This window comes from Anopheles moucheti, unplaced genomic scaffold (genome assembly GCF_943734755.1).
Source record: "Anopheles moucheti unplaced genomic scaffold, idAnoMoucSN_F20_07 scaffold_38_ctg1, whole genome shotgun sequence".
In the NCBI taxonomy this organism is placed as follows: Eukaryota; Metazoa; Arthropoda; class Insecta; order Diptera; family Culicidae; genus Anopheles; species Anopheles moucheti.
The window spans coordinates 236,697-251,733 of NW_026453613.1; the positions used below are offsets into that span (position 1 = coordinate 236,697).

The 15,037-nt window shown below is 41.9% G+C and overlaps 1 pseudogene; it reads left to right on the top strand.

Moving 5' to 3' along the window:
- Positions 1-241: 241 nt before the first annotated feature.
- LOC128309153 (uncharacterized) lies at positions 242-877 on the top strand (annotated as a pseudogene).
- The last annotated feature ends 14,160 nt before the right edge of the window (positions 878-15,037 follow it).

The following is a 15,037-nucleotide window of genomic DNA, read 5'->3' on the forward strand; positions in this document are numbered from 1 at the left end:
AAACAAGTTCAAACCAATTTGAAGATAAAGCAAGATAAAGATACTACATACCATAACAAGAATCGAAAAACGAAAAACATAACTAATACATCTCAAGCGTACATGAAAACGAAAAGAAGGCTCAAACAAGCAAACCCGTTTAAAAAGATAGAAATAGAGAAGGTTAATAGAACCACCCTTTTAACAAAAGAAGGAAAGAGGATCCATATGAGCGATATAAAACTTAAACCTTTATAAACGTGAAATGTTATTCATAATAAGTTGTCCAAAACTAACAAACGATGTATACAAAAAACGAATAGTATGATGTAACGAATAAGAATAAGAAAATTTATGTTCCCAACAAGTTTTACCTTTCCCTACAATCCCAATTCTTCATTGTACCAAACATCGACAAGAATATGTACGATTCAAAAGAGATGCAAGAAGACAACAGTAAATGCGTCCCAGCTCTTTTACGAGGACAACCAGTAGTGTGTGACTTCATAGCGAACCCAGCAATGATCGAAATCATTCATCTAGACATGGTTCACATTTTTGATCAACTCAGCGGCGGAATTTACAATTAAAACCACATGCGGTCTATAAAAGAGAAACCAGACAGGCTCGTTTCTCCCATCATACGAATCACGCAAAATATTTCAAAAATGAGGAAGAAATTTCGAGCAACAAAACGGAACTACAAGGATCACCGTTGATTCTTCCTATCAACGAACTCAGAAACGCCATGCACCAAATACGATTAGAATCCAAGATCACCCGCCAACTATTATGGAAGTTTTTCGGACGGAGCCTCAAATTTAAGGAGGGGCAAGTTAACGCTCGTCGCCACAACCCTTCCACTGGATGTACCCTATCCTGTGATATCTACCTGTAGAATATGCTACAGATACATAAACATCCGTTCAGCTGTAAAACATGATCATCATCCAGACATCAACATCCTAAAATGTCCTTCACGCCCACATCCAAGCCAGCATACTGTAAAACAATTTATCAACTATCGCCATGCACCTTTACCTGGTCATCTGTACCCTGGCTATTCAGACATATGCATCACTAGACCCGTATTGGGATTCCCCGACAAACCGTCGTACATCAGGTACTCCAGGCCACCATCAAACAAGCAGCGAAACAATGAATCCTTAACCCTTCCATCCTGCTTCCTCATATTGTGAAATAGAAATAGTTTATTATATATAAGGACGAAATTTAGAAATATATCCACTCTCAGTTCAGCTCTTAAACAACAACGTTACTCTGTCCGAGGAATCCGAATCCAACCCCAACCCCCGTGTTTGTTACCTCGCGCAAGCCAGCGTTCGTTGCGTATTGCACGCTGTTGAAGCCTGACAATAACGATCCTGATCCCTCCATTTACTATCACCCAGGCATCTTTGTTGCTGATTAGTAGAGCAATGATGTTGCTCGGGGTGATAGATACACCCAATGCCCGCTCAACCCGGACTCGCATAGCAGCAGAACTCTCACAGCAGAATATTGCATGTTCTGACGTTTCTACAACATCACACGTCGGCCACATGGCAGATGAGATGAACTTCATCCGCTGGAGAAACTCATTGTGAAAGCCATGCCCAGTAAGGAACTGGGTAAGGTAGAAATCCACCTCCCCATGTTTCCGATCCAGCCACGTTTTCACCTCTGGAATAATAACTTGAGTCCACATTCCATGGTTAGAGGAGCTCCACTCCTGTTGCCTTTGAAGGATCGAGGACTCTCGTTCGACATTTCTGACTACTTTGTAGTCTTCCCCTGTCGCTAAACGCCGATAGAAGACTCGAGAGACTTCATCTATCAGGATGTGCAGTGGCACCATGCACGCGACTACACAAGAGGCATCATGTGATGCAGTACGGAAGGCGCTGGACACACGATGTGCCAGGATCCGGTAAAATCGCCTTAGCCACTGTCGGCGACACTCGAACCTCAGAGCTCTGGCCCATACGGGAGCCGCGTAACGCACCACGGCCGTCACGGTAGCAGCAACGACTTTGCGCCGACTACTCCGTGGACCACATCTGTTTGGCATCAATCTGTGTCAGCTTGTTCATGGTCCTCGTCGCTTTCTCAACCGCATAATGAATGTGTTGAGTGTACTCTAGGCGATCATCAATGATGAAGCCCAGGTACTTCAAACTGCGCGACGACTGAATCACGTGATTCCCGATCCTGACAGATGAATGCTGCTGACTTCGATGCGAACTGACTAGAATATATTCAGTCTTAGAGGGTGCAAGCTCTAATTGCACTGATTGCATCCATGTAGTTATTATGGCAATCGACTCCTCCACAGTCCGCTCGACGTCCCGAATCTTACTACCTTGCACCGTAAGTACAATGTCGTCTGCGAAACCAGTTAATGTCGCCCCTGATGATAGAGGGAGCAACAGGACGCCATTGTACAATATGTTCCAAAGGGTCGACCCCAGAACCGACCAGATATTGGGGACGCATTTGTTCCGAAATTTCCATTATGTTGGTGTGGAGGAAGAACAGTTCCCGGGCATACGAATTTGTTACCATCTGTGGGGCAGGGATGGGTGTTAGGCTCGATATCCTCACATGGTTGAGATCGCCCTACTCAGTTGCGGCCGATACTCCATATTTAAATAGTCACTATCGAACAGCAACATTGGCCATATCAATCTTTTTCGCTGCTCGCTCGGAATCCTGAACTGTCGAGTTAGTTGCTCTACCACATCCGGCACCCGTAGTAGCCAGTCGCCTTTCTGGGATGAATGATGTTTTAGTCGGTACAGAAATCTTCGGTCTGCATCCTCATGTATCCGCTGTGTAGCTGCGAGCAATGGGGTTTAGCTGGCTCTATTTTAACTAAACTCCGATATATAAATATATACCAACTGGTATACTACAAGCTAAGAAGAGTACCATGTATGGTAAACGCTGCCTTGCATACATGTGTGTGGATGCTGGATGCATGCGTTAGCAAAATAGGAGTACAAGCCTCTCTCTTCTGTTCGAATCACCGACGAATAAAGACGTGTCGCAAGCCCGACTCATCATTGGCGCAGCCGGTAGGATATAGTAAGTGGTAAAACAGTGGTTAAAACAGTGCAAACACAAGATTTTGATTTTCTAGTGAATCTTTGTGACAGTGTACCCGAAATCCGCTTGTGATTAAATAGTGCGTGATTTCATCTCCGAGCGATCTTCAAAGTTCGGGTGATTTGTGGTGCCGCCGCCCTGTAACCACGTGCTGTAGTGAGAATCTTTTGTACAAGGTCGTTGACACCAGACTAAAAGGTTAAGTGTTCCACGTTGGAATTATTTTTTTTGCGCACTACCAGATAGACGCAAAACCAATAAAAATAAATCATACTATCAGATAGATTTTTTTTCCCCCTTTTTTTCAATTGAACACGTTTTGGTGAGGTTTTGCAGAACAGAGAGCGTTCGAGCGTTTTATTTTTTTTTGTTCGAACCAGATTTGTGCGCACTATCAGATAGACGCGAAATCTACAATACAGCACTACTAGATAGTCTGTTTTTTCTTTGCGGAGTGCAACCTTATGAGTGACCTTACTGAAATTCTTTCCGCTAGGCGTGACCCCGTAAGTGAGGAAGAATACAGTGATAGTGTGGATTCTATCGAATCAGGAGATTTAGCCCATATTCCCATACCAAATCTCGATATTGAGCTAGGAGCAATGTCTCTTGAACAATCGCAACCGCAGACACATGCAGCAAATGATGTGTTATCTCAATTAATAACACAGATGAGCAGCTTAACCGCAAGTATACAACACGTATCTGCTAGGCAAGAATCGTTCGAAGTTGCGCTGCAAAGGTTATCGAACCCTGCAAGCACATGCTTCCCTAACACTGTAACGGTGCCTGTTCAGACACCTCATGCAAACAGTGATTTTTTTCGGATCCCTGATCCAATCAAATCGATACCAGTCTATGATGGTAGTCGTAAGCAATTGCAATCGTGGATAACAGTGGTAGAAGATACGTTAAAGATTTTTGAAAATGTAGTGAGTAGTCAGGTGTACGGAATTTACGTACAATCAATCCTAAATAAAATTACTGGAAATGCTAAGGATGTTCTGTGTCTCGCAGGCAATCCATTACATTTCGATGACGTTAAAAAGGTACTCGTAGAAGCTTTTGGAGATCGCCAAGAGCTTGCCACTTATAAGGCTCAACTTTGGTCTAACAAGCAAAGCGATGAAATGAGTATACACGCATACCACAAGAGGACTAAGGATATAATGCACAACATCAAGACTATTGCTAGACAGAACAGGTTATACAGTGACAATTGGACAGCCATTTGTAAATTTATTGATGAAGATGTGTTAGCAGCATTTATCGCCGGGCTCAAACATCCGTATTTCGGGTACGCCCAAGCAGCGAAACCGGATGACCTTGAAAGTGCTTACGCATTTCTTTGCAAATTCACTGCAAATGAGAAAATTTCGTCGCAACTTACTGTTACTAAATTTCAAAAACCTGGTGCAAGTAATAGAATATTAAACAGTTTTACAACAAATGCAGACTCGAGGAAAATACACACAAAGGCACGGGTTACTGGCCAAACGAATTACCAGATTAAGCCAGAACAAATTCGATATAAACCTCCGACTGAGAAAATGGATGTTGATCCGTCTATTAGAAGCAAATTAACGATTAACAGAAATGTTATGAATAATAACGAAATTCCACAACTTGATGCCGATGCTTCCGATTGTGAAGGAGAAATTATGTCAAATTTTTGGGAAGTTACAGAGGTAACCCAACCAGCTTAGATTACCTTCCGTATTTGAACTGCACAAACTCTAAAAGTGGGCAAAATTTGAAACTATTAATCGATACTGGCTCGAATAAGAACATTCTTAGACATGGTGTAATTCCCGAATCTTCGATTACCTCGATTAAGGACACACGTGTCAAAAATATAACAGGCGAGCATTGCGTCCACAGCAAAGGGCAGATTAATCTACTTGGTTTTGGATTGCCAAAACAGACTTACTATTTAGTAAATTTCCACGACATTTTCGATGGAATACTAGGGTCTAACTTTTTTGCTGAAAACAACACCATTATCGATTATACAAAAGAAGTTATTATTATCAATGGAATTACTTTCCCTTTCACTAAATACTTTCCATCTAAAAGAATATTTAACCATTTAATCACAATTAATACACTAAAGGACGGTGACTGGTTTGTTCCGCGTTTTCAAACACTTTACAAAAATTGTATTATAAAGCCAGGTTTATATAGAGCCGAAAATGGCAAATCAACCGTTAATGTTTTAAGTTTCCATCAAAAATTCCCAACGGAAAAGAAAACATTTGGGTTGAAAGTAAATAATTTTGAAACTATTACGCCTATCTCTGTACGTAACCTTGAAGTATTAGATAAAAAAATTATAGAATCCTTGATCCGTACAGAACATCTCTTTCCATTAGAAAAAGATAGTTTACTTAATACAATAATTGAAAATTCTCAAGTACTTTTGAAAGAAGGCGAGAAACTCTCTTCGACAAGTGCTATAAAGCATAAAATAATTACAAAAGATAACGAACCAACCTATTCAAAATCCTACAGATTTCCACATCATTTCAAATCAGATGTAGAAAAACAAATACAAGAAATGCTAGACAATGAAATTATTGTTCACTCGAGTAGCCCATATTCTTCACCAATTTGGGTGGTTCCTAAGAAAAATGACGCCTCAGGCCGAAAAAAAATAAGAGTTGTTATAGATTATCGCAAACTCAATGAGAAAACTGTTAACGATCGTTATCCTATTCCTCAAATTGAAGAGATACTCGATAATTTAGGCAAATCATCATATTTCACAACTTTAGATTTGAAATCAGGCTTCCATCAGATCCAAATGGATCCAGCGTATCAAGAAAAAACTGCATTTTCGACTGGACAGGGGCATTTTGAATTTACCAGAATGCCATTTGGATTGAAAAACGCGCCAGCTACGTTCCAACGCATGATGAACCATGTTCTATCTGGTCTTATTGGATCTATTTGCTTCGTTTATTTAGACGATATCATTGTTATTGGTGAAAACTTAACTTCACATCTAAAAAATTTGGATAGCATCCTGAAACGATTAACAGCTTTCAATTTAAAAATCCAATTAGATAAATGCGAATTTCTCAAAAAAGAAACTCATTTTTTAGGGCATATAATAAGTTCAAAGGGCGTCAAGCCAAATCCCGAAATAATAGAAAAAATATCTAATTGGAAACTACCAACAACGCAAAAAGAATTAAAACAATTTTTAGGATTGACCGGATACTATCGAAGATTCATAAGAGATTACGCAAAAATAGCTAAACCGTTATCCAATTGCTTAAAAAAAGATACTATAGTAAATTTCGAAAGCGAACATTATCTTAAAGCGTTTCAAGAATTGAAAAATATAATTACCTCAGACCAGGTGTTAGCATATCCCAACTTTAACCTACCATTCATCTTGACAACAGATGCGAGCAATTATGCACTTGGTGCAGTCTTGTCGCAAATACAAGAAAGTAAAGAAAGACCTATCGCATTCAGCAGCAGGACCCTAAACAAAACAGAAAGTAACTACTCGACTACTGAGAAAGAAGCTCTTGCGATAATTTGGGCCATACGAAAGTACAGACCATATCTCTATGGCAATAAATTCACCCTTGTGACCGACCATAAGCCGTTAGTATTCATAAAAACATCATTTAAAAATTCTAAAATACTTAATTGGCGATTAGAGTTAGAGAGTTACGATTATGATGTAAAATACAGGCAAGGAAAGACTAACATCGTAGCAGACGCGCTGAGTCGAATATCGCAAGAAGTCATAGCAAACGAAACAATAACTCAAAACGTTACTGTAAAAAAAACGGTCTCACTGAAAGCTACGAATCATGAAAAGGGCGAATCCTCTGGAACTGTACATTCTGCCGACGATTCAAGTGATTACTTCATCCATATAACGACAGACCGATTAATTACTATCGCAACCAGCTAATTTTCAAAATTTCAAACACAAACTCAACTGTTGTAAGAGAAACGCCATTCCCTAATTTCCATAGAACAGTAATAACTAAAAACAATTTTGGCATAGAAGACTTCAAGCGCTACTTACTGAAATTTCATAATAGTAAGCAAACTGCAATTCTTGTCCCAGAAGAATTAACGCAAGTGTTACAAACGGCTTTCAGGGACAATTATTCAATTAAAGGTCACTTTGTCATGGCAAAAACAATAGTCGAAGACGTAATAGACACGAACAATCAGGATATTATCATATCCAGAGAACACGAAAGGGCTCATCGGGGAATATCAGAGGTCGAATGCAAACTCAAACGTGCTTTCTTCTTCCCAAATATGCAGAGGCGGATAAAGAATTATATAAACAATTGCGAAGTTTGCAATGTTCACAAATACGAACGTAAGCCATACCGTATAAAAATATCCCCGCGGTCAGTAACCAGCAGACCCTTAGAACGTGTGCACATGGATATTTACATAATAAACCATACGAGTTTCTTGTCGTTAATCGATTCGTTTTCGAAACATCTACAAATGTTACACATAAAAAACAAGAACATTATCCAAGTACAAAGAAAGCTTTCACAATATTTTGCACAATACGGTATACCCAGCGAGATAATAACTGATCATGAAACAACGTTTAGATCAACGCAACTCAAAAACTATTTGGGATCATTAGGAGTGGCTCTGAAATACGCTTCATGCTCAGAATCCAACGGACAGATAGAAAAAACACATAGTACAATCACCGAGATTTACAACACAAATAAACACAAGTACGAAAACAACGACGTCAAATCTACGATAAGGATAGCAGTAGCGCTATACAACAATACAATCCATTCAGCCACTAAGTATACTCCTAATGAATTAACGTTCAATCACGCAAATAACTTTAGTTCAGCGCAAATATTAGAAAGCTCCAACCAACTCTTTGCCGATGCAAAACACAACCTAGAAGCAGCCGTTAAACGACAAATAAGCAAGAATTGTAAAAGAGAAATACCACCAACTGTACAAGAAGCCACAAATGTATACGTAACACCAAATATTCGGACAAAAACTCAACCAAGGGCAAACAAAACAACAGCAAATATCGTCAAAGAAAGAACTTTCATGAACAATCGAGGAGTAAAGCGTCATAAAAACAAAATCAAGCGACTTAAAGGTTAATCGTTAGGGATTATCAAGGGTTAGAAAATAAGTAAATCAGTAATTAAGTATTAAGTAGTAATTAAGCAAATGAATTATAACGTTATATAAAAAAAAATGTAAACGAATGTAATGATGAGGCACACCTATACCACGTCAGCCGAGGACGTCTCGACTCTTACCCCCGGAGGAATTATATACCAACTGGTATACTACAAGCTAAGAAGAGTACCATGTATGGTAAACGCTGCCTTGCATACATGTGTGTGGATGCTGGATGCATGCGTTAGCAAAATAGGAGTACAAGCCTCTCTCTTCTGTTCGAATCACCGACGAATAAAGACGTGTCGCAAGCCCGACTCATCATTATATATATACATATACACTTATGGGGTACTAATTTAGCTTCGGATGTTGCGGGAGATCAAAAACTTACGTCCGTTGGGTTTGCAGTCGAAAATAGAAGAGAGCTTCGTCTTGCTTTATTGGATGCACGATAGTGCAGTTTGTTCCGTTCGGGATTACCCGAACGGGATCGTTACGATCGGGTGATAGTTTACGCTATCTGGTTTGCTACTCGCAGGTAGCTCGCGTGAGATTCTGAATGTCACGCCACAAGTGTTTCTATGTTCTGTTGTTAACAGGACATTCCTACTGCCATTGGAACGCCAATTCTGGTTTCCATTGGTTATTGCACGTGGCAGTTGATAACCTGTCCTGGTGTTGTTTCGTTGGTTATATCTTCCCTCTGGTCTAGGGTTATACTGGTAACCTCTGAAGGAATTGTTTCTTGGTGGGAAGTATTTTTGGTGTTGTGGTAGCGGATTATACCCATGTCTCTGTTGGGTGTAGTGTTGGTATGATTCTACTCTATGAGTTCTACCTACTGTTACGACTGTAGTGTCGTCCTCGGATTCATTCTCCCTCACTGTTTGTGTGGCTAGGTCCATGGTTGAGAATTTGTTTGCTTTTAATAGCCTATTGCTTTTTAATGCCTAATTTGACAATCATCTCGTTTGCTACCTTTTCTGGTATTTCTTGTTCCAGATAGATTACCTTCAATTTTGCTGTGAGTTTTTCCACCTCATTACACAGTTTTTGTGTATCTTTAATCTTAATTGCCTTTAATTTGGCAATGACTTTATGTGGTGTGATTTTTTCTTCACACCTCATTTTTGGTCATCGATCATTTCTTTGAACGATGTTACGTTTTTCGGTAGTCCTATACATGCCTTTCCGGTTAGACGTGTTCGTAAGAATTTTACGATCATTTCCTCGTGTGTCGTGTACAGGTCGAAAAGCAATTTAGTTGCTGCTTCGAACGCTGGGTATTTAGCTGATGCGCCATCGTAAATCGTAAATGGGTACTAATCCCGTGGCTGCTTTTAAATTAAACGTTGCCATTTTCGTGTTTTTTGTTATTCTAGCTAATATTATTGTGCACCTTGCTAGTGTTTTGAATGAAATAATTTTCTTTTTGCTATTTTTCAATTGTATTTCTTGTTGATGCCTGTGTATTACAAGAAATTTTTCTATTTCGAAATATAAGTTTCTGGAGAGCTTTGCTGCTTCTGTTAATTCTGTCTCCTTTAAAGCGTTTTCGTATTTTATTAATTTGGCTTGAACCTGTTTGTACGCTTCCTTTGCGCTATCTTGATACGTCTGTAACGTACATAGTCTGTAGCTTCTATCTAGGTTTTTTAACTGTTTATGTATATCTTTAAGTCTTTCTAATTTATGTTCTATTTTGGGGTGCATTATTCTTACTTAAATTATTATTTATTTTTTTTCCTTTAGCTTTTAGTTTACTTATCTTAGATGAATTTTATTGGTAATTTCTGCATCCGCGTTGAAGACTCCTGTTTTCCTTTGTTGGGGACTCCTGTCCCTTTAGATCCCGCCGGTCAATAAGTATGAGCCGTGGTCTCGCCTTCCTTGTGTTGTTGTATTACGCACAAATATCACTTTGGCAATGTAACTACTTTTATTGCCTGCTTGTGTACTTGCTTCTTCAATTGGTTATAGCCAATCTTCACTAGTTTGATCACGTACAGTATTGTCAGTAGTACTAGGATAATGTTTAGTTTAAACTCCTGTGCGCTATGCTGCTCTGAGTGCACGTTTTGATTTTGCACAATTGTGAGGTCATGGTCACCACTAACTTTGGTGACTGATTTAGTCGATCTTCCTCCCATTTTGTAGCACTTTTTTTTCAATTATTTCGTAAGTTCACTATATCGAATGATCCACTGTAATTGTCTGCTAGCACTTTTAATGTTTTTTTTTGTATAATAGTTCACTTTTTCTTCTATTGTTTCAAAAATTCCCACTGCACTTCACACATTAGACCGAACGAGCACTTTAGCGTTTCTTTGTTATTGTTATAGTCTTCAATTATTTTGATAAACACTGGCATCTGCGCGTTAAACCTTTGTGGGCTTATCGTTTGGAACATTTCTAATGTATCCGCAATTGCTTCTAGAAAGTCTTGATACGTGGAGATGTATGGTCCGAAATAATAGTTTTCTTCCCCATTGTTTTCTTCTTCTTCTATTATTTCCTCCTCTATTAACTGAGGCTCACTTTCTCCGCCAACAGCCATGGTTTTTAATTTTTCGCTGCACTTCCGAATGCACTGTTCACTTTTTTTTCAGTACACTGCTATACTCCGAATCGAAGATTGCACTTCTTAACTCACTTTTTTTTCAATTTCTCACTTCATTTTTATTCTTCCACTTCACCTGTGAAGATTCTGTTTTGTTCCATGAATCTTCTTTCTGCTCTTAGGAACATCAAATAGTTGGTAAGCGTTTCACTCGACTCGTCCAACTCTTCTTCACTTTCACTCCCCAGCTTGTTTTTCGCATCCTTTACTAATTCTTCCAGTTCTTCTTCGTATATGGTTTTCACTGCTTCGTCTGGGAATTCCTCCAGAGCTTTGATGAGGTCTTTTATCAGAAGCTTGGTTATGTTACGTTGCATGAACCTTATCTCTTGAAAAAATGCGTCGTTGAAGCCATCGTCACTTTCCATTTTGTTCACTTGATCCGATTTCACTTTCACCGAAGTCACAAATCATGGTCACGGTCGCCATGTGGCAAATATGCAGAACCTCGCCGTGTTAAGATTCCGTTTTGCCTAACTGTACATCGACTTGATCTTAGTGTCCATCACTTGGTGGATCAACATGGTGGACTTCGCGGGTTTCGGAGGATGATATCACATCGAGGCCCTACCGTGGGTCGGGGGACTCTCGATGGTTCTAGATGAAAAGACGACACAAATTACTTCATGGCCCTTCATGGGACCTCGTAAACAATCTGGGCTCTATTGCGCACGTCATTCCTATGCGCTCAGTGGGTTTTGTCACCTCGTAAACAATCTGGGCTCTGTTGCGCGCGTCATAGCTATGCGCGCAAGTTCTCGGATTGCGCTGCAAGCACTTGCACTTGAACCTCTTAGCGGGCGTTGCATGTTTTCCTTTAGCATGTGTTTTCCGTGTTTATGGTTCGCTTGACTTGGGTGGGCCCGTTAGTTTCCTACACTTGGTGTTCTGTTTCCTGGTTCTGTATTTGTGTTAATTTAGGCTTACGTGTCCCTACTGTCAACCTTTAGATTGTTTATGACATAGGTCTGGTTTTTGTCTATTGAGCTTGTAACTGTGGTTCGTAATACAATGTTGCTTTCTATGTTACACTCTTGCTATTTATATGCTATTATGTTTATAGCTGTTTAGCAGACTATATTATTTGCGACATTGCCGTCTTAAATGACGGGCTAGTACCAACATTCCAAACTTAAGCAAGTTGTCATTTGTGGACGTTACCATCGTCAGTGTAGAGTTTGCGCAGAGTGTACGGTGGAAAGTGCTTGATACGCACATGCAAAGCGATCATCGTGCGTTGGTGTACCAGAATGGTTGCGTAGGGACCACTGGACACCACAACTCCAATGCCACTTTGGGGTTTGCTATCAAATATTTTCACGCCGACATCTTCAAAGAGGCGTTGGCCCTATATCTAGACCGTCGCGACGTGTTAAATGATGTGTCACTGATCGATGCACTCAACAGTGCATGCAAAGCGGTTATGCCAAGGAAAACCAATACCATAAGGGGAAAGCGAAACCAGTCCTGCTGGTGGACGGAGGAAATTGGAGTCCTTCGTAAGGCCTGTTTACGAGCGAGTCGGCAAGCGCAGCGATCGTTCAAATCGCCTCTTTATCGCCAGCGCTTGGTCGAATACAAAATAGCTAGGCGCAAACTGAACAAGGCCATCAAGGACAGCAAACGCAGTCTGTTCAAAGGCCTAGTGGAGCAGGCGGACTTAGTTCCGTTTGGTCCGGCGTACCAGATCCTTATGAGGATCTTGAGGGGTAACAAAACCCCTCTCGAGAGAGATCCGGTGCGGTTGAAACTGATGGTGGATCACCTTTTTCCTACTCACGCACCAATTGAATGGCCTCCTTACGAGCCGGAGACCACCACGCCTCCGGTCCCTGTGAGCATAAGCGAAATTATTGAGATTGCTCAGAGACTACAGCCAAAGAAAGCACCCGGGCCTGACGGTATTCCTAACGTCGCGCTGGCTGTAGCCATGAAGACCTACCCGGAGATCTTCAGAGAAGCTTATCAGGAAGCGTTTGATGAGGGAAAATTCCCTGATCAATGGAAGCAACAGAGGTTGGTCCTTATACCTAAGCCGGGAAAGCCACCCGAGGACTTAGGATCGAGTCGGCCAATTTTATTAATCGACGGGCCGGGTAAGGGCTTAGAAAGATGTGCCCTAAACCGACTGAACCAGCACGTAGAATCTACCGGGCACTGTCGGATAGACAGTTTGGCTTCCGGAAGGGTAGATCGACGGTGGATGCGATCATCAGCGTAGTCGCCATAGCGGAAAAGCACGGTCAAAGAACCGATATAGCAACCGCTACAGTGCGATTATCACGCTTGATGTGAGGAACGCATTCAATAATGCAAGTTGGCTCGCCATAGCAGCAGCACTGAGAGAAATTAAGGTGCCTAAGTACCTCTATGATCTCATAGGGGATTACTTCCAAGGACGTGTGCTGTCCTACGACACCCGGGAGGGAACAGTATCGCGCAGAATTACAGCGGGTGTACCGCAAGGGTCGGTTCTGGGCCCGACCCTTTGGAATATCATGTACAATGGCGTCCTGTCGCTCCCTCTTCCAACAGGGGCGACACTAACTGGTTTCGCCGACGACATTGTACTTACGGTGCAAGGTAGTAAGATTCGGGACGTCGAGCGGACTGTGGAGGAGTCGATTGCCATAATAACTACATGGATGCAATCAGTGCAATTAGAGCTTGCACCCTCTAAGACTGAATATATTCTAGTCAGTTCGCATCGAAGTCAGCAGCATTCATCTGTCAGGATCGGGATCACGTGATTCAGTCGTCGCGCAGTTTGAAGTACCTGGGCTTCATCATTGATGATCGCCTAGAGTACACTCAACACATTCATTATGCGGTTGAGAAAGCGACGAGGACCATGAACAAGCTGACACAGATGATGCCAAACAGATGTGGTCCACGGAGTAGTCGACGTAAAGTCGTTATTGCTACCGTGACGGCCGTGGTGCGTTATGCGGCTCCCGTATAAGCCCGAGCTCTGAGATTCGAGTGTCGCCGACAGTGGCTAAGGCGATTCTACCGTATCCTGGCACATCGTGTGTCCAGCGCCTTCCGTATTGCATCACATGATGCCTCTTGTGTAGTCGCGTGCATGGTGCCACTGCACATCCTGATAGATGAAGTCTCTCGAGTCTACTATCGGCGTTTAGCGACAGGGGAAGACTACAAAGTAGTCAGAAATGTCGAACGAGAGTCCTCGATCCTTCAAAGGCAGCAGGAGTGGAGCTCCTCTAACCATGGAATGTGGACTCGAGTTATTATTCCAGAGGTGAAAACGTGGCTGGATCGGAAACATGGGGAGGTGGATTTCTACCTTACCCAGTTCCTTACTGGGCATGGCTTTCACAATGAGTTTCTCCAGCGGATGAAGTTCATCTCATCTGCCATGTGGCCGACGTGTGATGTTGTAGAAACGTCAGAACATGCAATATTCTGCTGCGAGAGTTCTGCTGCTATGCGAGTCCGGGTTGAGCGGGCATTGGGTGTATCTATCACCCCGAGCAACATCATTGCTCTACTAATCAGCAACAAAGATGCCTGGGTGATAGTAAATGGAGGGATCAGGATCGTTATTGTCAGGCTTCAACAGCGTGCAATACGCAACGAACGCTGGCTTGCGTGAAGCTAAGTCGGGTCGGTTCATGTGTGATGCCCCCATGTGTCACCTGGGCTGGCCTGTTTTCGTAATTGGTAAACTAGTTGCCCTCGCGGTAGCCAAGTAGCTGGCTGATGGCACCTGCTTTAGTGGTTGATTGCATTTTCATCTTGCTCTTGCTGTGTAGCCGTCTATTTTCGCCTGGCCCTCTAGCCATGGGCTATACTGCGCTGCCATGGGAGACCCGGACTTTATCACCGGGTGTACCCTTTCTTTTGGATTGTCAGAGGAGAGAATCTTCATAGAAAACCCATATCCTTGCCAAGGAAGCCTGTTAAGACAGGAACCACCACAGTCATGGAACTGCACGATTCGCCGGAGCGCCTACAGACTAAGAACTCCTCAAGCCTCAGTACCTATGCCGGATTGCCCGTTAGGACATTTACGTCATTTAGGTCAGTCACATTTGTCTGAGGTGGCAAAGGTACGGCAAACCGGCACGAAGGTATAACACTGTACGGCAAACCCAAGGGATCTCCGTATAGCGAACGACTTCAGACCGGGAATGGATTCCGACATTACTG